This window comes from Rhincodon typus, chromosome 6 (assembly GCF_021869965.1).
Source record: "Rhincodon typus isolate 14 chromosome 6, sRhiTyp1.1, whole genome shotgun sequence".
NCBI classification, from domain to species: domain Eukaryota; kingdom Metazoa; phylum Chordata; class Chondrichthyes; order Orectolobiformes; family Rhincodontidae; genus Rhincodon; species Rhincodon typus.
The window spans coordinates 5,024,318-5,045,977 of record NC_063337.1 but is presented as its reverse complement, the minus strand read 5'-3'; the positions used below and the strand labels follow the sequence as shown (position 1 = coordinate 5,045,977).

At 44.5% G+C, this 21,660-nt stretch overlaps 3 protein-coding genes across 7 annotated transcripts in view; all 3 read left to right on the top strand.

Moving 5' to 3' along the window:
- dgat2 (diacylglycerol O-acyltransferase 2) overlaps window positions 1–21,660 on the top strand; it is a 659,593-nt gene that overhangs the window by 121,108 nt on the left and 516,825 nt on the right. The window lies entirely within an intron of this gene.
- The window catches only part of LOC109928510 (kelch-like protein 24), a 393,202-nt gene that overhangs the window by 98,767 nt on the left and 272,775 nt on the right, over window positions 1–21,660 (top strand). The window lies entirely within an intron of this gene.
- LOC109913774 (glycerophosphodiester phosphodiesterase domain-containing protein 5-like) overlaps window positions 1–21,660 on the top strand; it is a 309,738-nt gene that overhangs the window by 78,045 nt on the left and 210,033 nt on the right. The window lies entirely within an intron of this gene.

Sequence of the window (21,660 nt, the reverse complement as noted above, 5' to 3'; positions counted from 1 at the left end):
CTGACGTTTCAGGCCTAGACCCTTCTTCAGATTTTTCTGAAGGGCCTAGGCCCGAAACGTCAGCTTTCCTGCTCCTCTGATGCTGCTTGGCCTGCTGTGATCATCCAGCTCTACACCTTGTTATCTCAGGGGAGTTATGGGAGTCTCTTGATCAAAAAGCAAGGTTTTAAGGAGAGGTAGAGAGGGAGGGAGTTCTGGGGTTTAGGGCCCAGGTAGCTGAAGGCACTACTTCGGTTGTGGAGAGGTGAAAATCCTGCTCGAGAAGAGAGTCTGACCTGGAGGAATTGGATTGCAGAGAGAGGTAATGGGTGAGGCAGGAGAAGGGCTTGAATATAAGGATGGAAAATTTAAAAGCAAAGTGCTCTTAGACCAGGAGTCAATGTGAGTCAAAAAGCCCAGAGGAAGGTCATTCAGCACTACATACTTTCTAAATTCAGTGAATTCAGCCATTGGCTGGGAGACCAGCAGAAAATTCTCTTTGCGCACCCCCACCCTCTTCCAGTTTCTCCTAATTTCCTAGATTCTTCCTGCATTTTAAACAACCGTCTAACCTTTTATAAACAATGTAATGGTCTCTGTGGGAAAAAAAAGTTCCATGTTCATACATCCATTTGCCGAAGAAAAAGTCTCTGAATTTCACTATTTGCCGCCGTCACAATTTAACGTGATGGAATCACAGCACTTATTTCCCACCATGAGGCGATTGACTTTTTTTGACAATTCTTTAAAACCACCATATTTCCCAAAAGCCACAATTACATCACCACTTGACCTTCTCACCGTCATTGGAAATGGCACCAGCACTTGCAGTTTCCCCTAGTGCTTATAGTTTCTCATCGCCCGTGCCGAACCTGGTGACAAAGTCACAGTGTCATACAACATAGAAGCAGGCCCTTCAGCCCACCATGTCTATGCTGGCCAGCAAACATTAAACTGTACTAATCTATATACCTGCGCTTGGTCCATAGTCTGCTGTGCCCTGACGTTTTAAGTGCTCATCCAGATGCTTCTTAAATGTTGCGAGAACACCTGCCTCTACCACCTTCTCAGGCAGCATGTCATATATTTCTACTACCCAGTGGGTAAAAATAAATTCTCGGATCGCCTCTAAACCACTTACCTTAAATGTATGCCCTCTAATCTTAGACATGTCTACTGTAACACCGTAATGCTATAAACCCTCTGATTCTCCCCACAATAAGCTGCCAAATACTGGACATGGTACACCAAAAGTTACTGAAACAATGCTTTGTTTACCCCTCTCTCCAATCACTCACTCACTCACTCACTAGTGTCCTTCAACAGCACCTTCCAAACCCACCACCACTACCATCTAGAAGGACAGGGGCAGCAGATACATGGGAACACCACCCCTTTCAAGTTGCCCTTGAAGCCACTCACCATCCTGACTTGGAAACACATTGCTGTTCTTTCAGTGTCACTGAAATCCTGGATCTCCCTTCCGAGATAAAGGTTAAGTGGCCATAGTCCTACACTCACATTAAAGAAAAATGATTGGTGGTGGTTTATCCCAAGGGTCACCACACCTCAGATGAGGGGTGACATTGAGAAGGAGAGTCCTTCATGCTAACCTCAGTCAGTGTAGGAATTGAATTTATGCTGGTGGCATCATCTGCATCACAAAACAGACACCCTTCCAGCATTTGGGTATAACTACACAGCATGAGCTCCCAAGAAGGTGTCTGGCTATGGCCTTCTCAAGCGCAACGAGAAGAGACGATAATCTTGCTGGATTACTAATCCAGAGACCAGGAGGCCTACTTCAATGTTCTGCAGAGTTGGGGAGGGGGGTGGCTAGTGGAATTTAAAATCAATCAACTATATATCGGGAATTGAAAATGATGGAGACAATGAGGAATGGGAGATACACAAGGGACCAGAGAACAAGACTGATAGGGTTCAAGAGAAGGGCATATACAAAAATATACAACAAACACAAATACACTGCAGGTACAAGTTACGACGTTTAAACATATAATTGCATATTATCATTGCAAACATTAATACAAAACACAGACTACATATAGTAGTGCTTAGATGCATTGCTTAATTACAGGCACTGCCCAAGTTACAAATGGGTTCTGTTCTTGAGTACATTTGTGAATTGATTTGTGCACAAATTGGAACTCAATACATTACAGTACAAAATAGCTGTTCATAAGTAAACATTCACATATAAGGTCTTTCTAATTAATAATTACTACATCCCTGTATGGGCTCTGATCATAAGCATGCGTGTTTGTAACTTAGACGTTTGTAAATCAGGGAGTGCTCGTGTACTGCTCTTGCACCAGGGACTTGAGACAATGATTGAAATTGACATTACCCCATTGCAGAATTGAGAGTGTCGCTCTCTCAGGTGAGTTAAACCAAGGATCTTTCTATTCTCTCTGGTGAATACAAAATGTCTCGTCTATGGTGACTTCAAAAGTACTTCATTGGCTGTGAAATACTGTGCAACATCCTGAGGGTATGACAGGCACAATAGAAAGGCAAAACTACACAACTTAGGTCTGTTTTCTCTAGAATTTAGAAGGTTAAGTCTACAAAATCAAAGTCTACAAGAAATTAACAAGAAAAGACGTGTAGATAAAGATAAACTATTTCCACTGGTTGAGGATTTTAGGGTGCACAGTCTGAGAATTAGGACCAGGCCATTCACAAGAGATGTTAGGAAGCACTTCTACATACAAAGGGTGGTAGAGGTTTGGAACTCTCTTTCACCCAAGGCAGTGGGTGTTGATTCAGTTGTTACTTTTAAATCTGAGAGACATACAGTTTTGTTAAGCAAAGGTATTAATGGATATGGGCCAAAGGCAGGTCTATGGAGTTAGGCCACAGATCAGTCATGATCTCATTGAATGGTGGAACAGGCTCAAGGGGCTGAGTGGCCTACTTCTGTTCTTATGTTTCAGTCTGATCCTATATAAGTTTTTCCTGGAGTAAATTAGTCTTGTGAATAAAATTAACTTCATACAACAAGTTGGGAAACATCTGGTCAGATTTTCATTTTCCTTTTGAACTGACGCTTACTTCCAATTCCAGTTTCTCCCTTTTCCTGATGTTGGAGAGACTCCTTAGGACCCAGAAACCATCAGGATCTGCCTGTGTTCCCAATAAGATTTAACTCGGACTTGGGATTGGTTGGGAGGAGAATTTTAAGGACTGAATGATTATAGTATTGTGTACTTTTAATGTTTTATGAATTAATACATTTTCCCTCAGTGTTCATGTTAACCACAAATATGTGTCCAATAAATTACATACACATGAAGTGAAGGAATACCTACAGTTTTAAGTACAGTGAGATACTTCATATCGAATCTCCAGTATTTTTAAGTTTGTAACTGAACTGGATAGCTCAGAGTAAGAACTGGCAACAATAAAAAATTATTTGTCTGTTTTTCCTGGGAGTATTTATGCTTTTGACAGAAGACAGTCTTCGTGCATTGTGGTCTTTTCTCATTCACTGTAGCTGTCTCTCTCTCCCTCTCTCCCGCCCCCATCCTGAGCTGTGCTACGTGGCAGAAGTTGGATACAGGCAGTCTGGAATCCCTTTCCACCCACATCTATTGTACAGTCCAGTTCTCAGCCTGCCCTGTTAATGCTGCAAAAACCATAGCTGTTTCATTTCCTGGCTTCACAGTGACAACAAATTGTGGTGACCCAATAGATACTTGCCCAAAATCTGGAATTCGCTCCCACTGACTGGTGAAAAACACTATGTGCAGTGCCCTTTGCAACCTCAGGGCTCCCAAAGTCCAAATGACACCATGGGAGTGATGATATTATTCAGGAAGGTGCTGGTGGAGTAATGGAATCCAGAGGTATAGGTTCTGGGGCCATGGGTTCAAATCCTACCATTGATATTGAGTGAGTTTGAATGTCAGTGTGAAAGCTGGTCTCATGGTGTCCATTAAACTACTCCCGACTGCCATAAACAGATGCATTTGGTTCACCATTGCAATTTAGCGTAGGATCAGAGGAACAGGAGTTGGCCATTCAGCCCCTTGAGCCTGTTTCTCCATTCAATGAGATCATGGCTGAACTGTAGCCTAAATCCGTTTGCCTGCCTTTGGCCTTTACCCCTTAATAACACTGGAGCTCCCTCCCTAAGGGCATTGTTGGCCAACCCACAGCACATGGAGTGTAGTTTCGAGAAGGTCACCACCTTCTCAAGGGGCAACTAGGGACAGGCAATAAATGCTGGCCGGCCAGCAATGCCCATCTCCCACAAGAGAATTTTTTTTTAAATCCTTTGCTTAACAAAATTGCATCTATCTCAGATTTTAGACTGACAGCTTAGAGTTATAGTCATGGAGACATACAGCATGGAAATAGACCTTTTGGTCCAACAAGTCTGTGCCGACCGTAATCCCACACTGAACTAGTCCCATCTGCCTGCTCCTGGTCCATATGCTTCCAAACCTTTCCTATTCATGTATCCATCCAAATGTCTTTTACGTTGTAATTGTACCCATATCTGCTGCTTCCTCAGGAAGTTCGTTCCACATGCGAACCGCCCTCTGCGTAAAAAAAATTGCCTCCTATGTCTTTTTTAAAATATCTCTCCTGTCACCTTAAAAATATGCCCCCTGGTCTTGAAATTCCCCAAGTTAGGGAAAAGACAACTACTATCAACCTTATCTAGACCCCTCATTATTTTATAAACTTCTATCAGGTCACCTCATAACCTCCTAGTTCTAAACTTTTGTCATCCTTTGTGTGTAGTACATTTCTCCTGAAATGTCTGGTTCTAAATTTTTAGACTATCTGTTTAGGATATCAGTTGTCCTTGCCTGTCCTGGTCTACATGTGACCCCAGATGCATAGTAATATGGCTAACTCTTAAATGTCCTCTGAAATGGCTGAGAAAGCCACACCATTGTATTAAGCTGATAAAACATCTCAATAAAGAAATGAACTTGGACAGATCACCAATCATTAATCTTGGCACTGGAAAAGACAACCGCAGAAACAGCCCACCTTACTAACATTTTGGGGGCTAGTGCCAGTTGGGAGAGCTGTGCTACAGATGAGCCAAGGCAACAGCCTTACATCGTCTTGCTCACAGAATCATACCTTACAGACAATGTCCCAGACACCACCATCAGCATCCCTGGATATGTCCTGTCCCACCAGCAGGAAAGGCCCAGCAGAGGTGGTGCACAGCAGTGACAGAATTACCCTGGGGGTCCTCAGAATTGACTGTGGACACTACAAAGTCTCAAGACATCAGGTCAAACATGGGCAAGGAAGCCTCCTGCTGATCGACATGTACCGCTGCCCCCTTAACTGATGTATCAGTACCCCTCCATGTTGAACTACACTTGGAAGAAGTACGAGGGTGGCAAGGATAGCGAATGTACTCTGGGTGAAAGAACGTCAATGTTCACCGCCAAAAGTGGGCCAACAGTAGCATTACCGATTGAGCTGGTTGGGTCCTAGAGGACATAGCTGTTAGAGTGACCCAGTGGCAGCCGGTGAGGGAACCAACAAGAGGGACAATCATACATGACCTCATCCTGATCAAGTACCTGTTTGTAGTTGCATCCGACCATGACATTATTGACAAGAGTGACCTCTGCACAGTCCGTGGGGAGACAAAATCCTTCCTTCCCATTGAAGATATTCTCCAGCACATTGTACGACACCTTACTCCCTGTAAGGACTCTGTTCCATTCTCCCAAGTTCTCCATCTCCATCAAATCTGCCACCTCAAACCAGGGTGTCTCAGATATGTTCTCCTGGCACCTCAAGCAAACACTTCCCTCCCTCCATTGCACATAGCCATGCCTGACATATTCCACACTTCTGTCCTCACCCACTCCCTTTCCTCGCGGAGAGTTCCGCTTGTTTTCACTTTCCACCCCACTGTACAAACATGGAAACAGCAAGAGGTGTAGGCATTCAGTCCTTTGAACCTGTCCTCAATTAAATATGATCATGGCTGATCTTCTATCTCAATGCCATATTTCCGCTTTCTTTCCATACCCTTGATGCCTTTGATATCCAAAAAAATTATAAATCCCTTTTTAAACATATTCAGTGACCCAGCCTCCACAGCTTTGTTCGGTAGAGAATTCCGCAGGCAGACCAGCTTCTGAGAAATAAAACCTTTCCTCATCTCAGTCCTAAATGGCCTATCCTGATTCCTGAAACTCTGTCTCCTGGTTCTAGACTCAATGTGACAATGACCAGGTAATCTGTTTTATTTTAATGTTACTACTTAAGGGATAAATAATGACCAAAATACAGGGAAAGACCTCCCTTGCTCCTTTTAAAGTGCAGAGTACCACTGAAATTCTCCTGGTAGAGCAGATATAATCTCAGCTCTGTATTTTCATCCAAAAGACAGCATTGCTGACCACACAGCACTCCCTCAGAGCTCCACTGGTAGCATCACCTGAGAGGATAGGAGGCTAGGAGTGAAAGACAGGATTTCAGCTCAAAATCTTTGAGCTAAAAGCATAAATTACTGAGTTACAGTTGACCCTGTGGTGGAGAGTCATTCTTGACACTGTGCCATTTCCTCTGGTCTGATTGTTGTACCAGCTCTGACTCTGTTGCTGAGGTACCACTGGGACCTTTTGGCAAGTTATTTGACCAGTAAGCTCCCTCTGTTTCTGCACTGCCCCCCTTCACTGCCTCATCTGACAATCTCCACTTTCCTCTCTGTGCTGACACCTGGCACACAGAATGTGCAGCAGTCAGTTAGCTCGAAAGCCAGTTTGTGATGCCAACAGCGTGGGTTCAATTCTCACACTGACTGAGGTTACCATGAAACTCCCACCTTCTCAACCTCTCCCTTCACCTGAGGCATTGTGACCCTCAGGTTAAACCATCACCAGTTGTCTCTCTTTGTCTAATAGGAACAGTGGCCTATGTTGGTGTAGGATTTAAGTAACTTTGCCTTTATACCGTGTATTTATGGCAATGCCTGTATTGCCAAGTTTCTTGGGGCAGACTGTTCACTTGCTGTCCGGAGTCACATATAAGCATCTGGAAAAGATTCCCTGGTTCAGCCAAAACAAGAGTTCTGGTTCAAATCCAGTTCTGGTTATCACACGCTGGGAAGGATATGGGTCTTGAGACTGTTCACCCAAATGATTCCAGTAATGATGGATTTTAATGACAAAGTTAGGTTGTCTACAGAGTCAGTTTGGGTTGAGGTCAGGAACAAGAAAGGAGCAGTCACTTTGTTGGGGTTTTTTTACAGATACCCTAATAGTTGCAGAGAAGTGGAGGAGCGGATTGGGAGGCAGATACTGGAAAGGTGCAGAAGTCACAGGGTTGTAGTCATAGGTGACTTCAACTTTCCAAATATTGATTGGAAACATTTTAGTTGTAATAGTTTAGATGGAGCGGATTTTGTCCAGTGCGTTCAGGAAGGATTCCTGACACAGTATGTAGATAGACCAACATGAGGAGAGGCCACTTTGGATTTGGTGCTTGGCAACGAACTGGGCCAAGTGTTAGACCTGTTGGTAGGAGAGCATTTTGGCGGTAGCGATCATAACTCTGTCACTTTTACAATAGTCATGGAAAAGGATAGGTACATACAGCTGGGTGAGGTTTATAATTGGGGGAAGGGTAATTACAATTCTGTTCGGCAAGAACTGGGTAACATAAAATGGGAACAGATGCTGTCAGGGAAGAGCACTATTGAAATGTGGAGATTGCTTAAGGAATGCATACTGCGTATGCTCGATATGTTTGTCCCTAGCAGGCAGGGAAGATGCGGTCAAGAGAGGGAGCCTTGGTTCTCGAGAGAGGCCGAACAACTGGTTAAGACGAAGAAGACTGCTTATATAAGGTTTAGGAAACAAGGAACGGAAGAGGCTCCAGAGGGATACAAGTTATCCAGGAAGGAGCTGAAGAAAGGGCTTAGGAGAGCTATAAGGGGGCATGAGAAAACCTTGGCAAATAGGATCAAGGAAAACTCCAAGGCTTTTTACATGTACGTGAGAAATAAGAGAATGACCAGAGAAAGGGTAGGGCCAATCAAGGATTGTAAAGGGAATTTGTGCACGGAGCATAAAGAGATAGGAGAGGTCCTTGATGAATACTTTTCTTTGGTATTCACAACTGAGAGGAACCTAGTTGTAGATGAGGACAGTGTGAAACAGGCTGGTAGGCTAGAGGAGGTCGATGTTAGTGAGGAAGATGTACTAGGAATTTTGAGAAACTTGAAAATAGATAAGCCCCGTGGGCCTGATGGGATTTATCCAAGGATTCTATGGGAAGCGAAGGAAGAGATCGCAGGGCCTTTGGCGATGATCTTTTTGTCCTCACTGTCCATGGGTATAGTGCCAGAAGATTGGAGAGAGGCAAACGTCATTCCCTTGTTCAAAAAAGGGAATAGGGATAACCACGGAAATTACAGGCCAGTTAGTCTTACGTCAGTGGTGGGCAAATTATTGGAAAGGGCTCTGAGAGATAGGATTTATGATCATTTGGAAAGGCACAGTTTGATTCGTGATAGTCAGCATGGATTTGTGAGGGGTAGATCATGCCTCACAAACCTTATTGAATTGTTTGAAGAGGTGACCAAACAGGTGGATGAAAGTAGGGCTGTGGATGTGGTATACATGGATTTAAGTAAGGCGTTTAATAAGGTTCCCCATGGTAGGCTCATGCAGAAGGTAAGGAGGCATGGGATAGGGGGAAATGTGGCAGATTGGATTCAGAATTGGCTGACCCTTAGAAGACAAAGGGTGGTAGTGGACGGAAAATATTCAACATGGCGCTCAGTTACGAATGGTGTACCACAAGGATCTGTCCTGGGTCCTCTTCTATTTGTGATTTTTGTAAATGATTTGGATGAAGGAGTGGAAGGGTGGATTAGTAAGTTTGCGGAAGATACGAAGGTGGGTCGAGTTGTGGATAGTGCGGAGGGCTGTTCTAGGTTACAAAGGGACATTGATAGGATGCAGAGCTGGGCTGAGAAGTGGCAGATAGAGTTTAACCCTGAAAAGCGTGAGGTGATTCATTTTGGAAGGACAAACTTGAAAACAGAATACAGGGTTAACAGAAAGATTCTTGGCAGTGTGGAGGAGCAGAGGGATCTTGGGGGTCATGTTCACAATTCCCTGAAAGGTGCCACCTCGGTGGATAGAGTTGTCATGAAGGCGTATAGCGTGTTAGCTTTCATTAATAGAGGGTTTGAGTTCAAGAGCTGTGAAGTTATGCTCCAGCTATACAAAAGCCTGGTTCGGCGACATCTGGAGTATTGTGTCCAGTTCTGGTCGCCTCATTACAGAAAAGATGTGGAAGCGTTGGAAAAGGTGCAGAGGAGATTTACCAGGATGTTGCCTGGAATGGAGGGAAGGTCTTACGAGGAAAGGTTGAGAGAGCTAGGGCTTTTCTCTTTATAACGACGAAGGATGAGAGGTGACTTGATAGAGGTGTACAAAATGATCAGAGGTATAGATAGAGTGGACAGCCAGAGACTTTTTCCTAGGGTGGAGGTAGCTATTACGAGGGGACATAGTTTTAAAGCAAGTGGAGGTACATATCAGGGAGACGTCAGAGGTAGGTTCTTTACTCAGAGAGTGGTAGGGGCATGGAATGCATTGCCGGAGAGGGTAGTGGAGTCGGCCTCATTAGGGGCATTTAAGAGACAATTAGATAGACATATGGATGATAGTATAATGTAGGGGTGGAGGTTAGATAGACCTTAGGATTAGGGTAAAAGTTCGGCACAACATCGTGGGCTGAACGGCCTGTACTGTGCTGTACTGTTGTATGTTCTATGTTCTAAGTTAATGGTTGTTCTCCTCGGAGCAGAGGACGTTAAGGGAATATTTGATGGATATGTGCAAGATTATGAGAGGTTTAGACAAAAAAAAATGAATCCATTATGGTAGCTCAGTGGTTAGCACTACTGCCTCACAGCACCAGGGACCTGGGTTCAATGCCAGCCTCGGGTACCTGTTTGTGTGAAGTTTGCATGTTCTCCCCTTGCCTGCATAGGTTTCCTCCCACAGTCCAAAGATGTGTGGGTCAGGTGAATTTGCCATGGTAAATTGCTTTGTGGAGTCTCGGTGGATTACCTATGGGAAATGTGAGGTTACAGGGATTGGGTTGGGAGCTGGGTTTGGCTGGGATGCTCTTTGAGAGTCAGTGCAGAGTCAATGGGCCAAATGGCCTTTTTCAGCACTGTATGGATTCTACAATTCATTAGGTCACGTGGAAAGCACTGGAAGAACTCAGCAGGTGTGGCAGCATCTGTAAAGAGAGAAACAGAGTTAATGTTTCAAGTCCAGTATGGTATCATATAGACATGAGTATCTGTAACAAGGCAGAATTTGTTGGCCATTCCACAGCTGGCTTTTAGACCATTTCAGAGTCAACCATCTTGTTGTGGCCAGGATTCATATGTAGGCCAGATCAGGAGATTGCTGTCCCTAAAGATCTACAGTTAATCAACCCAGAGGGAGAAACCAGTAATCCTTGGGAATGACTATTCTGTAGCACTGTTCTGAGATATACAAGACGGGTCAGATGAGTGCCATTCACAAGTTTGACTGTTTTGTACAAAAGAAATCATAGTTTGATGATCACCGTTATTAATTGAATTTAAATCCCATTGGGGCTATTTGCCCTGGAGCATCAGAGCTTGAGGGGTGACCTTATAGAAGTTTATAAAATCATGAGGGTATGGATAGGGTGAATAGCCAAGGTCTTTTCCTCAGGGTAGGGAATCCAAAACTAGAGGGCATAGGTTTAGGTGAGAGGGGGAAGGTTTAAAAGGGACCTAAGGGGCAATATTTTCAGGTAAAGGCTGGTGCCTGTATGGAATGAGCTGCCAGAGGAAGCATTGGAATGACTGCATTTAAAAGGCATTTAAAAGACATGAGCAGGAAGGGTTTCGAGGGATACGGGCCAAATGCTGGCAAATGGGACTGGATTAATCTAGGATATTGATGGATGAGTTGGACTGAAGGGGCTGGTTCCAAGTTGTACATCTCTATGACTCTAAGTCTCTAAAATTGCAACAGGGGGATTTGAACCAGTGTCCCCGGAGCATTAACCTCAGGACCATCCAGGGATATTATCATTGTGCCGCTAGCCTTGACTGCCTCCATAGCCTTCCATTATGGCCCTCTGTTTTACCCTGGGCTTTACTCTCAACAAGTGCCCAGGATGAGATTAATCATTGCTACGTGGCCCATCCTGGAAGACTGGTACCTGACTGGTTTCACTCTACCAGCCACCAAGTTTTGTAGACATGGCATGGATCTGCCTCCATGCGTCTTTGGGGGTGATCCTTGTGTAGGATCACAGTAGAAGGGTCCCATATGTTTAGATTGTGGACAAAGTGGGAAGCTTTCCCTGAGTACCCTGGTTGTGAGATGATTCCCATTCCACAAGGTTGAGTTCAAAATCGAGGTTGACCCTCCAGTGCAGTACTGAGGGGGTGTTGCACTGCTGAAGGTGCCATCTTTCAGGCAATACCTTTAATCAAGGCTCTGTCCACCTGCTCAGCTAGACATCCAGAAAGAGTAGGGGAGATTTTCAGTACTTTGCTAGTATTTTCCAAAACGGATTACCATGCCATATTTATACCATAGCTGGATCCCTTCTGGGATCTTGCTGTGCACAAATTGGCAATTGTGTTTTCCTGTAATACGACAGTGACAGCACATCCCGTCATATTCTATTAGACACGAAGCACTTTGGGATATCCTGAGGTTGCGCAAGGTGCTACAGAAATGCAGATTTTTCTTGCCCTCACTGGTACACAAGGACCAGGAAGGGTTTCAACAACTTCATTGAAATGCCGGAACCAAGCCTTCGACTGACCCAAGTGTAGAACCAACCATGAAAATCTTGAAACAACCAGAGACACCCAGAATTTATAATTATACAAACAATGGCTTTCTATCTATTTCCCTTTTTGCCAACTCCCTCTGATGGTAAAAGTATAAGTTAACTTTAAGTGAACAAGGTGTACATTGCAATGTGCGAAACACTATACTGGCCATTTTATAAACCCCTCCTACACTGGAGAAATCTTGGCCTGGGATTTTGAGAGGAAACTTGATATTCTGCCTAATATCATGTGTTTCCATTGAGGAGATAGACTAGCCTCTGAGTACCTCAGAGTGTAACCTTTATCATACTGGTGACCTAATGGTTCAGTTACTGGATTCACTAATGACTGAGACCTATCAATTCATAAACCCAACACAGTAAATTTGAGATAACAAGGTGTAGAGCTGGATGAACACTGCAGGCCCAGCAGCATCATAGGAGCAGGAAGGCTGACGTTTCGGGCCTAGACCCTTCTGAAACATCAGCCTTCCTGCTCCTATGATGCTGCTTGGCCTGCTGTGTTCATCCAGCTCTACACCTTGCTATCTTAGATTCTCCAGCTTCTGCAGTTCCTACTATCTCTGATACAGTAAATTTGATTCATCTGGAGTGAAATGCCGAATAAAAACAGGCGTTGTTGTTTCAGTAAGTCAGCAAGTCTGACAGTATCTGAGGGGAGGCGATGGCCTAGTGGTATGATCGCTGGCCTGTTAATCCAGAGACCCAGGTAATGTCCTGGGGACCCGGGTTTGAATCCTGCTATGGCGGATGGTGGAATTTGAGTTCAGTAAGAGTCTGATGATGACGACGATGAATTGCTTATTGTTAAAAACCCATCTGGTTCACTAATGCCCTTTAGGGAAAGAAACTACGATCCTTACCTAGTCTGGTCTACATGTGCCTCCAGACCCAGAGCAACATGATTAACTCTTAAACTGCCCTCTTTGGGCAATAAATGCTGGCCTGGCCAGTGATGCCCTCATCTAATGAATGAATTTGGAAAAAATCTGTGGGAGACAGAGTTACCATATCAAGACCAGCGACCCTCCTTCAGAAAAGGGTCTGTTCTATAAGCGTCACTGAACTCAAAACTGTCCTTTCTCTCCACAGATGTTTCCAGAGTTCTGCTGAAATCCTGCAGCAATTTCTGTTTTTCAGATTTTCTCCAGCAATTTGTTTTTTTTTTCAGATTTCCAGCACCTGCAGTGCTTTGTTTTATTTGAATGAAATACTAATATCAGCAAAAGAAAGATTTGCATCGATATTGGACAAATAACATTGATTGAGAGAATGATGTTTCACGTGGGTGATGGGAATAATCTCTCTCCTCTTAACGTAGGAAAAAGGAACATTTGATTTGATTTGATTGATTACTGTTACATGTCCCGAGATACTGTGAAAAGTATTGTTTTGTGAGCTATGCAGACAAATCATACCATACATAAATATATCAGGGTAATCGAACAGAATGCAGAAGATAGTGTTACAGCTACAGAGAAGGAGCAGAGAAAGATCAACTCTAATATATGAGAGCTCTGTTCATAAATCTGATAACAGCAGGGAAGAAGCTATTCTTGAATCTGTTGGTACGTGTTTTCAAACTTTTGCATCTTCTGCCCAATGGAAGAGGGCACAAGAGAGTATAACCAGGGTGGGAGGGGTCTTTGTTTATGTTGGTTGCTTTCCCAAGGCAGCAGGAAGTGTAGATGGAGTCAATGGATGGAAAGCTGGTTTGTATGATGGATTGGACTGTGTTCATGACTGTCTGTAATTTCTTGCGGTCTTGGGCAGAGTAGTTGCTAAACCAAACTGTGATGCAGGAGGAGGCCATTCAGCCCTTCGAGCCTGCTCCATCATTCAATATGATCGCGGATGGTCATCCAACTCAGTCTCCTGTTCCCGCTTTCTCCCACACATTTGATAGTCTGAAGAACTGTATCTAACTCCTTAGAAATATTAAACATTTTGGCCTTAAGCATTTTCTGTGGCAGAGAATTCCACAGGCTCTCCACTCTCTGGGTGATGACATTTCTCCTCATCCCAGTCCTAAATGACCTCCCCTGTATCTTTAGACTGTGACCCCTGGTTCAGGACACCCTGGCCATTGGGAACATTCTTCCTGCATTTACCCTGTCTAGTCCTGTTAAAATTTTGTAGGTTTCAAGAGATCCTTCCTCATTCTTCTAAACACCAGTGAATGTAAATCCTAACCGATCCAGTCTCTCTTTGTACATCAGTCCCGCCATTACAGGAACCAGTCTGGTAAACCTTCACTGCACTCCTTCCATCACCAGAATATCCTTCCTCAGATAAAGAGACCAAAACTGCACACAATACTCCAGGTGTGATCTCACCAAGGTCATGTACAATTGCAGCAAGACATCCTTCTTCCTGTACTCAAATCCTCTCACTATGGAGGCCATTTGCCTTCTTCACCACCTGCTACACCTGCAATGCTTACTGTCAGCGAATTGTGTACAAGATACCTCAGTCTGATTACACCTCCCCCTTTCCCAATCTATCACCATTCAGATAATAATGTGCCTTCCTGTTTTTGCTACCAAAATGCAGAACCTCATATTTATCCATGTTATACTTTAATTTTCATTAATTTGCCCGCTCAGTCAGTTTGTCCAAATCACACTGATGTGTTTCTGCATCCTTCTCCAAGCTCAGCCTCCCACCCAGCCTTGTGTTGAAAAGGCAAACTATTGGTTCTCACACTTTGGAAATAGAGTTAAGGTAATTTAGTCAAGGATCAAAAAAACAGGAACCAGGTTTCTCCAAATCTTAAAATAAGATGGCATTGGAACAGGCTAAAACCATCCCAGCGGGAAATACCCCTGACTGGTTTTTAAGATTTAATGCAGATAAACGTAAGAGAAATGGCAAAGGAGGTGGAATTTGCTGCAAAAGAAATGGGGACTGCTGGTAACACAGGAGAGATGAGTACTCCAAGCAGTGACTAGTAACAGTCTGTGTCAGGGGAACACCGTTTTCTTGTTTGATTTTACATGGATTGAGGATGGCATCATGGGAGCTGTCACTCTGAAAGAGGGAGATGATGCCATGCCAACTTGCCTTCCGCTGACAGTCACATGTCATGATAAAATACTTCAAGTTCTCCAGCAAATCCTGATTGTTTGCCCGAAGTAATGACAATTTACGATTCACTCTGCTACATCCATGGAATTTTTCAGACAGTCACCAAATCTCAACAGGCCTTTGCAAATCACTTTGATCTTTGAGGAACAAACTAAAACATGTTATTTCACATGATACTACTGCTTTTGTTAAACAGTACATTGGAACCCATTGCCAATAAAGGAGGGGTAGATTTTTGACTTCACATTTAATCCTTCTTTTCACTGCCTCTGGCTGTATTCACTCCTTCTGTTATTTAATTAATTCTGCTCTTACTCATCCTATTTTTGTTTCCATCTGTCCATTTGTTTGTCTGTCTCTCTCTCTGGGGTCGGTTTTAACTCTTCTAGGAGCAGAGGGCATAGTCTCAGAATAAAGGGGCACCAATTTAAGACTGAGGAGGAATTTCTTCTCTCAGAGGGTTGTGAGTCTTTGAAACTCCTTGCCATGGACAGCTGGGGTAGCAGAGTCCTTGTGTGCAGGGATAAATTCTTGATCAGTTGGGGGAACAACGGTTGCGGGGAAAAAGGTTCTGAGGAAGGGTCACTGGATTAACTCTGATTTCTTTTCACAGATGCTGCCAGACCTGCTGAGCTTTTCCAGAAATCTCTATGTGTGTTACGGGGAAATGGCAGTGTGGTGATTGTAATGAGGTCAGCCAGGTGGACACCTTAGAAAGTGATTTCCCTGATTGGGGCTGTTAATCTGGTCCAATCAGGGAGCCCTGGCTGACAGATATAAACAGGAGTGTCAGGGGTTCTATTCACTCTGAGAGCTGGCTATGAGGGAGCTGGGTCAGTGTCAAGTACCATGCACATGTAAATATAGAGTGACTTGGTGATGGAATACTGGCCTGTGTGGAGTTACTTAAGGCAGGAAAGTCGGATCAGCCAATGATCGTGTTGAATGGCAGAGCAAGTTTGATGGACTGAATGGCCTACTCCTGTTCCTGTATCTTACAGTCTTTCTAATCCTGACCTTGTTTCAGGGAACTGCCCAAAGCAGTAAAAATGACAGCCTCCCAGGTTACACAGAACAGCCTATTCGGCCCTTTCCATTGTTACTGTACGAAATGGACAACTCTTTCCCTTTCACATTGACATTCCCTTACCATTTCTTTCTCATTCTTTCTCTCAGTGCGTCTCTCTTTGTGTCTTTCTCTCTCTCCTTTAATAATTCCTTCTTTCCCTTTCCAAATATTCTCTTTCTTTTTGTTTTCATTCTTTGTTTCTTTCTTTCTGCACAGTAAGATGCTATCCTCCTCTCGTTCTGATATCCACCTGGGGGATATTGAGAACTAAGTGTCATTGAATGGAATAGTGTGGGGAGAGCGAGCACGTGTGTCCAATCTCAAATAACAAACATCAACATTTAAATCTTAAAACATTTTAAAATCCCAGACAAGCCTCTCATGCCCCCAAAACTTTGTCACAACTCGATGGGAGGAGAGTGTTGTTAATCAAGCCCAGAACTCCCTGAGATACCCCAAAAGTGTACATATCCTCTGAATCACCAAGATGGCTAAATTATTTTAGTTTTACACTTACTTAGGGCAAAAATAAAGTCTCCCACCAGGTTTGATCAAAAAACGAAAACATATTTATCATGAACAAACTTAATCTTTAACCAAGTGGCAAAATGGGTTATTAAAGGGGCAGGACAGTTGGTCAGTGGTTAGCACTGCTGCCTCACAGCGCCAGGGTTCAATTCCAGCCTCGGGTAACTGTGTGGAGCTTGCACATTCTTCCTTCCAGGTTTCCTCTGGGTGCTCTGGTTTCCTCCCACAGTCCAAAGATGTGCAGGTTAGGGTGGATTGGCCATGGGAAATTGCCCATAGTGTGCAGGGATGTACAGGCTAGTTGGGTTAGGCATTGGAAATGGAGGGATAGATTGGGAATGGGTGCGATGCTCTTTGGAGGGTCAGTGCACCCATATTGTAGGGATTCTATGAACTGCTACTGTGCAGCCTCAACCCAAAAATATAGAAGCATTGAAAATAGGAGTAGACCATTTTGCCCTTCTATTCAATAAGATTGTGGCTGATCATCTAATTCAGTTCCCTGTCCCTGCTTTCCACCCATTCCCTTCAATCCCTTTAGCTGAGACCTATATCTAACACCTTCTTGAAAACTTTCAATGTTTTACGTCAACCGCTTTCTGTGGCAGAGGATTCCACAGGCCCTCCGCTCTCTAGGTGGAGAAAGTTTTCCTACCCCTGGTTCTGTACTTCTTGGACATCAGGAACATCCTTCCTGTGTTTACCCTGTCTTGTTCTGTTAGAATTTTATAAGTTTTTATGAGATTTCCTTTCTTTCTAGTGAACTCCAGTGAATATAGTCCCAACCAATTCAACCTGTTTTCATACTTTGGTCCTGCCATCCCAGGAATCAGTCTGGTCTAACTATACCCTCCTTAAACCCAAATAGACACACATTCATGCACAGACAGGATGAGATATGATCGACAGCTCTGCTGAGATGTTGTATAACAACAAGGGGAATTATTATTCAGTGACTGGAGAAACCAATGATCAAGTTTAATGAATTCTCTCAGAAACAGTGACTCTTGGCAATGAAGAGATAGTAGGAACTGCAGATGCTGGAGAATCTGAGATAACAAGGTGTAGAGCTGGATGAACACAGCAGTCCAACTGCATCAGAGGAACAGGAAAGCTGCTGTTTCGGGCTTAGACCCTTTCTCAGAAAAAAAATTTTTTTTTGAGGAAGGGTCTAGGCCCAAAACGTCAGCCTTCCTGCTCCTCTGATCCTGCTTGGCCTGCTGTGTTCATCCAGCTCTACACCTTGTTATCTCTTGTCGATGAAGCTGGATCTCCAAAAGCTGTATATCGGTGGAGAATCTTTCCCACCAATCTTTAGTTCAGGTAGAAATCCAGTTAGACTAGGCCTTAGATTGGAGGCCATGCCTTAGCATTTTAGGGTTGGCCAGGTTGGTCTGAGCATGAAGGTGTGGATTTTTTCAGAAACACAGGTTCCTCAGTACAAACAGAAAAGAGTGATGCAGATTTTCACTTTCTCACTGCGGCTGTTCATTCACTGAATTCAGTCATAAAATCCCCACAGTGTGGAAACAGGCCCTTCGGCCCAACAAGTCCACACTGACCCTCAGACATCCCACCCAGACCCATCCCCCTACAACCCACCTAATCTACACATCCCTGAACACTACGGGTAATTTAGCACGGCCAATCCACCTAACCTGTACACCTTTGGACTGTGGGAGGAAACCGGAGTACCTGGAGGAAACCCACACAGACACGGGGAGAATATGCAAACTCAACACAGGCAGTTCCTCAGTTCAACCACCATTACTCCATGTCAATGATCCCAGATGAGCCGTAAAATTGTTTTAATCATAATTTAAGATTATAATGAATTAGTTATACAATTAATTACATCTGTGGACATTTACTGAGTGATTACTTCTCATGATATCTTGTGCATCTAGAAGGACAAGGGCAGCAGATACAAAGGAGCACCACCATCTCCAAGTTCCCATCACCATCCTGACTTGGAAGTACATGTCACCTCTTGTAAATGTATTTTTAAAAAATGACCATAACTACTTGTGGTTGTGAGTTCCACCACTCTCTGGGTGAAGTAGATAGTCCTGAATTTCCTATCGGATTTATTAGTAGCTATCTTTATGCAGATGTCCCCTTGTTCTGGTATCTGCAACAAGTGGGGACACCTTTGTACATACATTCATGGGATGGGGGCATCACTAGCTGGGCCAGCATTTATTGCACATCCTTAACTGCTATTGAGAAGGCAGTGGTGAGCTGCCTTCTTGAACCACTGCAGTCCATGTGGAGTGAGTCGACTCACAATGCCATTAGGGAAGGAATTCCAGGATTTTGACCCAGTGACAGTGAAAGAACGACGATATATTTCCAAGTCAGATGGTGAGTGGCTCGGAGGGGAACTTATAGGGGTTGGTGTTCCCATGTATCTGCTGCTCTTGTCCTTCTAGATGGAAGTGGTCATAGCTTTGGAAGGTGCTGTTGGAGGAATTTTGATGGATTCTTCTCTCTCTCCATCTTGATAAATCTACTCAGAATTTTACAAATCTCCCTGTGGTCACCTCTCTGCCATTTTTCTTCCAGAGTGTTCAATCTTTTTCCTAATCGCTTTAACATTTCAGTTCTGGTATCGTCCTTGGGAATGCTTTTGTTTCCACCTTCTCCAGAGACACTAGGTTAAAGGTGCTACATCAATGCAAGTTTCTGTGTGTACAACACTGACTCTTGTTCTTTCTCCCTGTTTTTATCTATCATTTGCACACATTCCATTTACTCACTCCTTTGACTGTTCTCGGGTCTTTCCATTGTTTCGCCCACTATCTGGCAGTGATGATTTTTGTACATTATATTGAATCTTCAGCATATGTGCTGTTCTGAGTTATTTATCCATTATACGCCTCTCAGTGTCATGAGGCAGCACACCTAGCGTGACACATATTCTCCCGAATCCTCCTCGCTCTCATTAGTCTGCCAAGTACACATTTGTTGACCTATTTCTTGCACTCATGAAGGAACCGACCTTTGAAAGATGAACCTCTGCAAAAACTGAGACAAGCTGTGTATTTCAGGACCTCCTAGTTTTAAACTCGGATTAATCGACCCAGTAAATCTCAGATCAGCAGATACATGCCATCAAACAGAGACTGTTGTCGTTAATCTCCATCCTCCCTGATAAAGTATAGACCTACCTGTAAAGCTCACTTTTAGCCAATTCCCAAAGCTCTTCACAGCAAATTTTTTTATTCATTCATGTGGTGAGCATGGCACTGGCCTGGCCAGCATTTCTTGCCCATCCCTAGTTGCCCTTGAGAAGGTGGTGGTGAGCTGCCTTCTTGAACCACTGCAGTTTATGCAGTCCAGGTGGTGTGTCTACAGCAAACTCCTCAAGGTGCTGGAGCTGTACTGGGCCAACGTCCCCAGCATTGAGGCACTGACCACTCTAGATCGGCTACAATGTGCTTTGCACCTTGGCCACATGACCCACACGAGACTCCTTGAGCGGATGCTGTACTCCAGCTATGAAATGGCGGGTGAGCCCCAGAGGTAACAGAGGAAACGCTTCAGTGATTCCCTCAAGGCATCACTGGCAAAGTGCAGCATTCCCACAGGCACCTGGGAATCACCAGCCCACGACTGTCCAAAGCAGAGGAGGAACATCCGGGAAGGCATTGAGATCCTCGAGAGTCGCTATCGGGAAAATGCGGGAGTGAGGTGAAAACAGCGTAAGGAGCACACTGCCACACCAACACCCCACCCTCCTTGGGGAGGCGATGGCCTACTGGTTTTATTGCTGGACTGTTAATCCAGAGACCCACATAATGTCCTGGGGGCCCAGGTTCGAATCCTGCCATGGCAGATGGTGGAATTTGAATTCAATAAATATCTGGAATTAAGAATCTAATGATGACTGTGAATCCGTTGCCGATTGTCATAAAAACCCATCTGGTTCACTAATGCCCTTTAGGGAAGGAAACTGCCATCCTTACCTGGTCTGGCCTACATGTGACTCCAGACCCACTGCAATGTGGTTGACTCTTAATTGCCCTCTGGGCAATTAGGGATGGGCAATAAATGCTGCCTAACCAGCGATGCCCTCATCCCATTAATGAACATAAAAAAACCCCCTTCCTGTGACCACCTTCTGCCCCAACTGTAACAGAGCCTGTAGTAACTGCATCGGTCTGTATAGCGACCTACGGACTCACCCTGTGAGTGGAAGGGAGACATCCTTGACTGTGAGGGACCGTCGATGATGCACAGGTTGTATTCCCATGTATCTGCTGCCCCTTGTCCTTCGAGATGGAAGTGGTCGTGGGTTTGGAAGGTGCTGTCTGAGGATCTTTGCTGAATTTCTGCAGTGCATCTTGTAGATGGTACACACTGCTGCTACTGAGGGAGTGGATGTTTGTGGATGTGGTGCCAATCAAGCGGGCTGCTCTGTCCTGGATGGTGACAAGCTTCTTGAATGTTGTCAGAGCTGCACCCATCCAGGCAAGTGGGGAGCATTCCATCACACTCCTGACTTGTGCCTTGTAGATGGTGGGGACAGGCTTTGGGAAAGCTTAGGAATTCTGAGGAAGAGTCACTGGGCCTGAGACATTAACTCTGGTTTCAGTCCACAGATGCTGCTCGACCTGCTGAGCTTATCCAGCAACTTCTGTTTTCGTTGGGGAAGATTAGTTGGGTCTGTTTACAGCCTTCTGGACTCAACATTGAGTTTAATTTAGATTTAGGTTTATTTAGATTTAGATTTATTTATTTATTTGTCACATGTACTAAGTATAGGAATACAGAAGTAGAGCGAAAGGTGCCCATTTGGTTACATAAACCAGAATTAGAAGATGTAACAGAGCAAAAGGTAAGCAAGAAAGAAAGGCCAGATCTCAGAGTCACAAGCCCCATCTCCACAACAGTGCAGGCCCCGCTCCAATCGCTAGGACACTCAGGAGGCTGTTGTCACCCCCTCCCCAGCCCCACCATCACCGCCCACTGCCCCCTCACCGCCCCTGCTCTCACCACCCACTGCCCCCTCACCCCCCACTGCCCCCTCACCAGCCCCGCTCTCACTGCCTACTGCCCCCTCACTGGCCCCGCTCTCACCGCCCACTGCCCCCTCACCGGCCCCCCTCTCACCG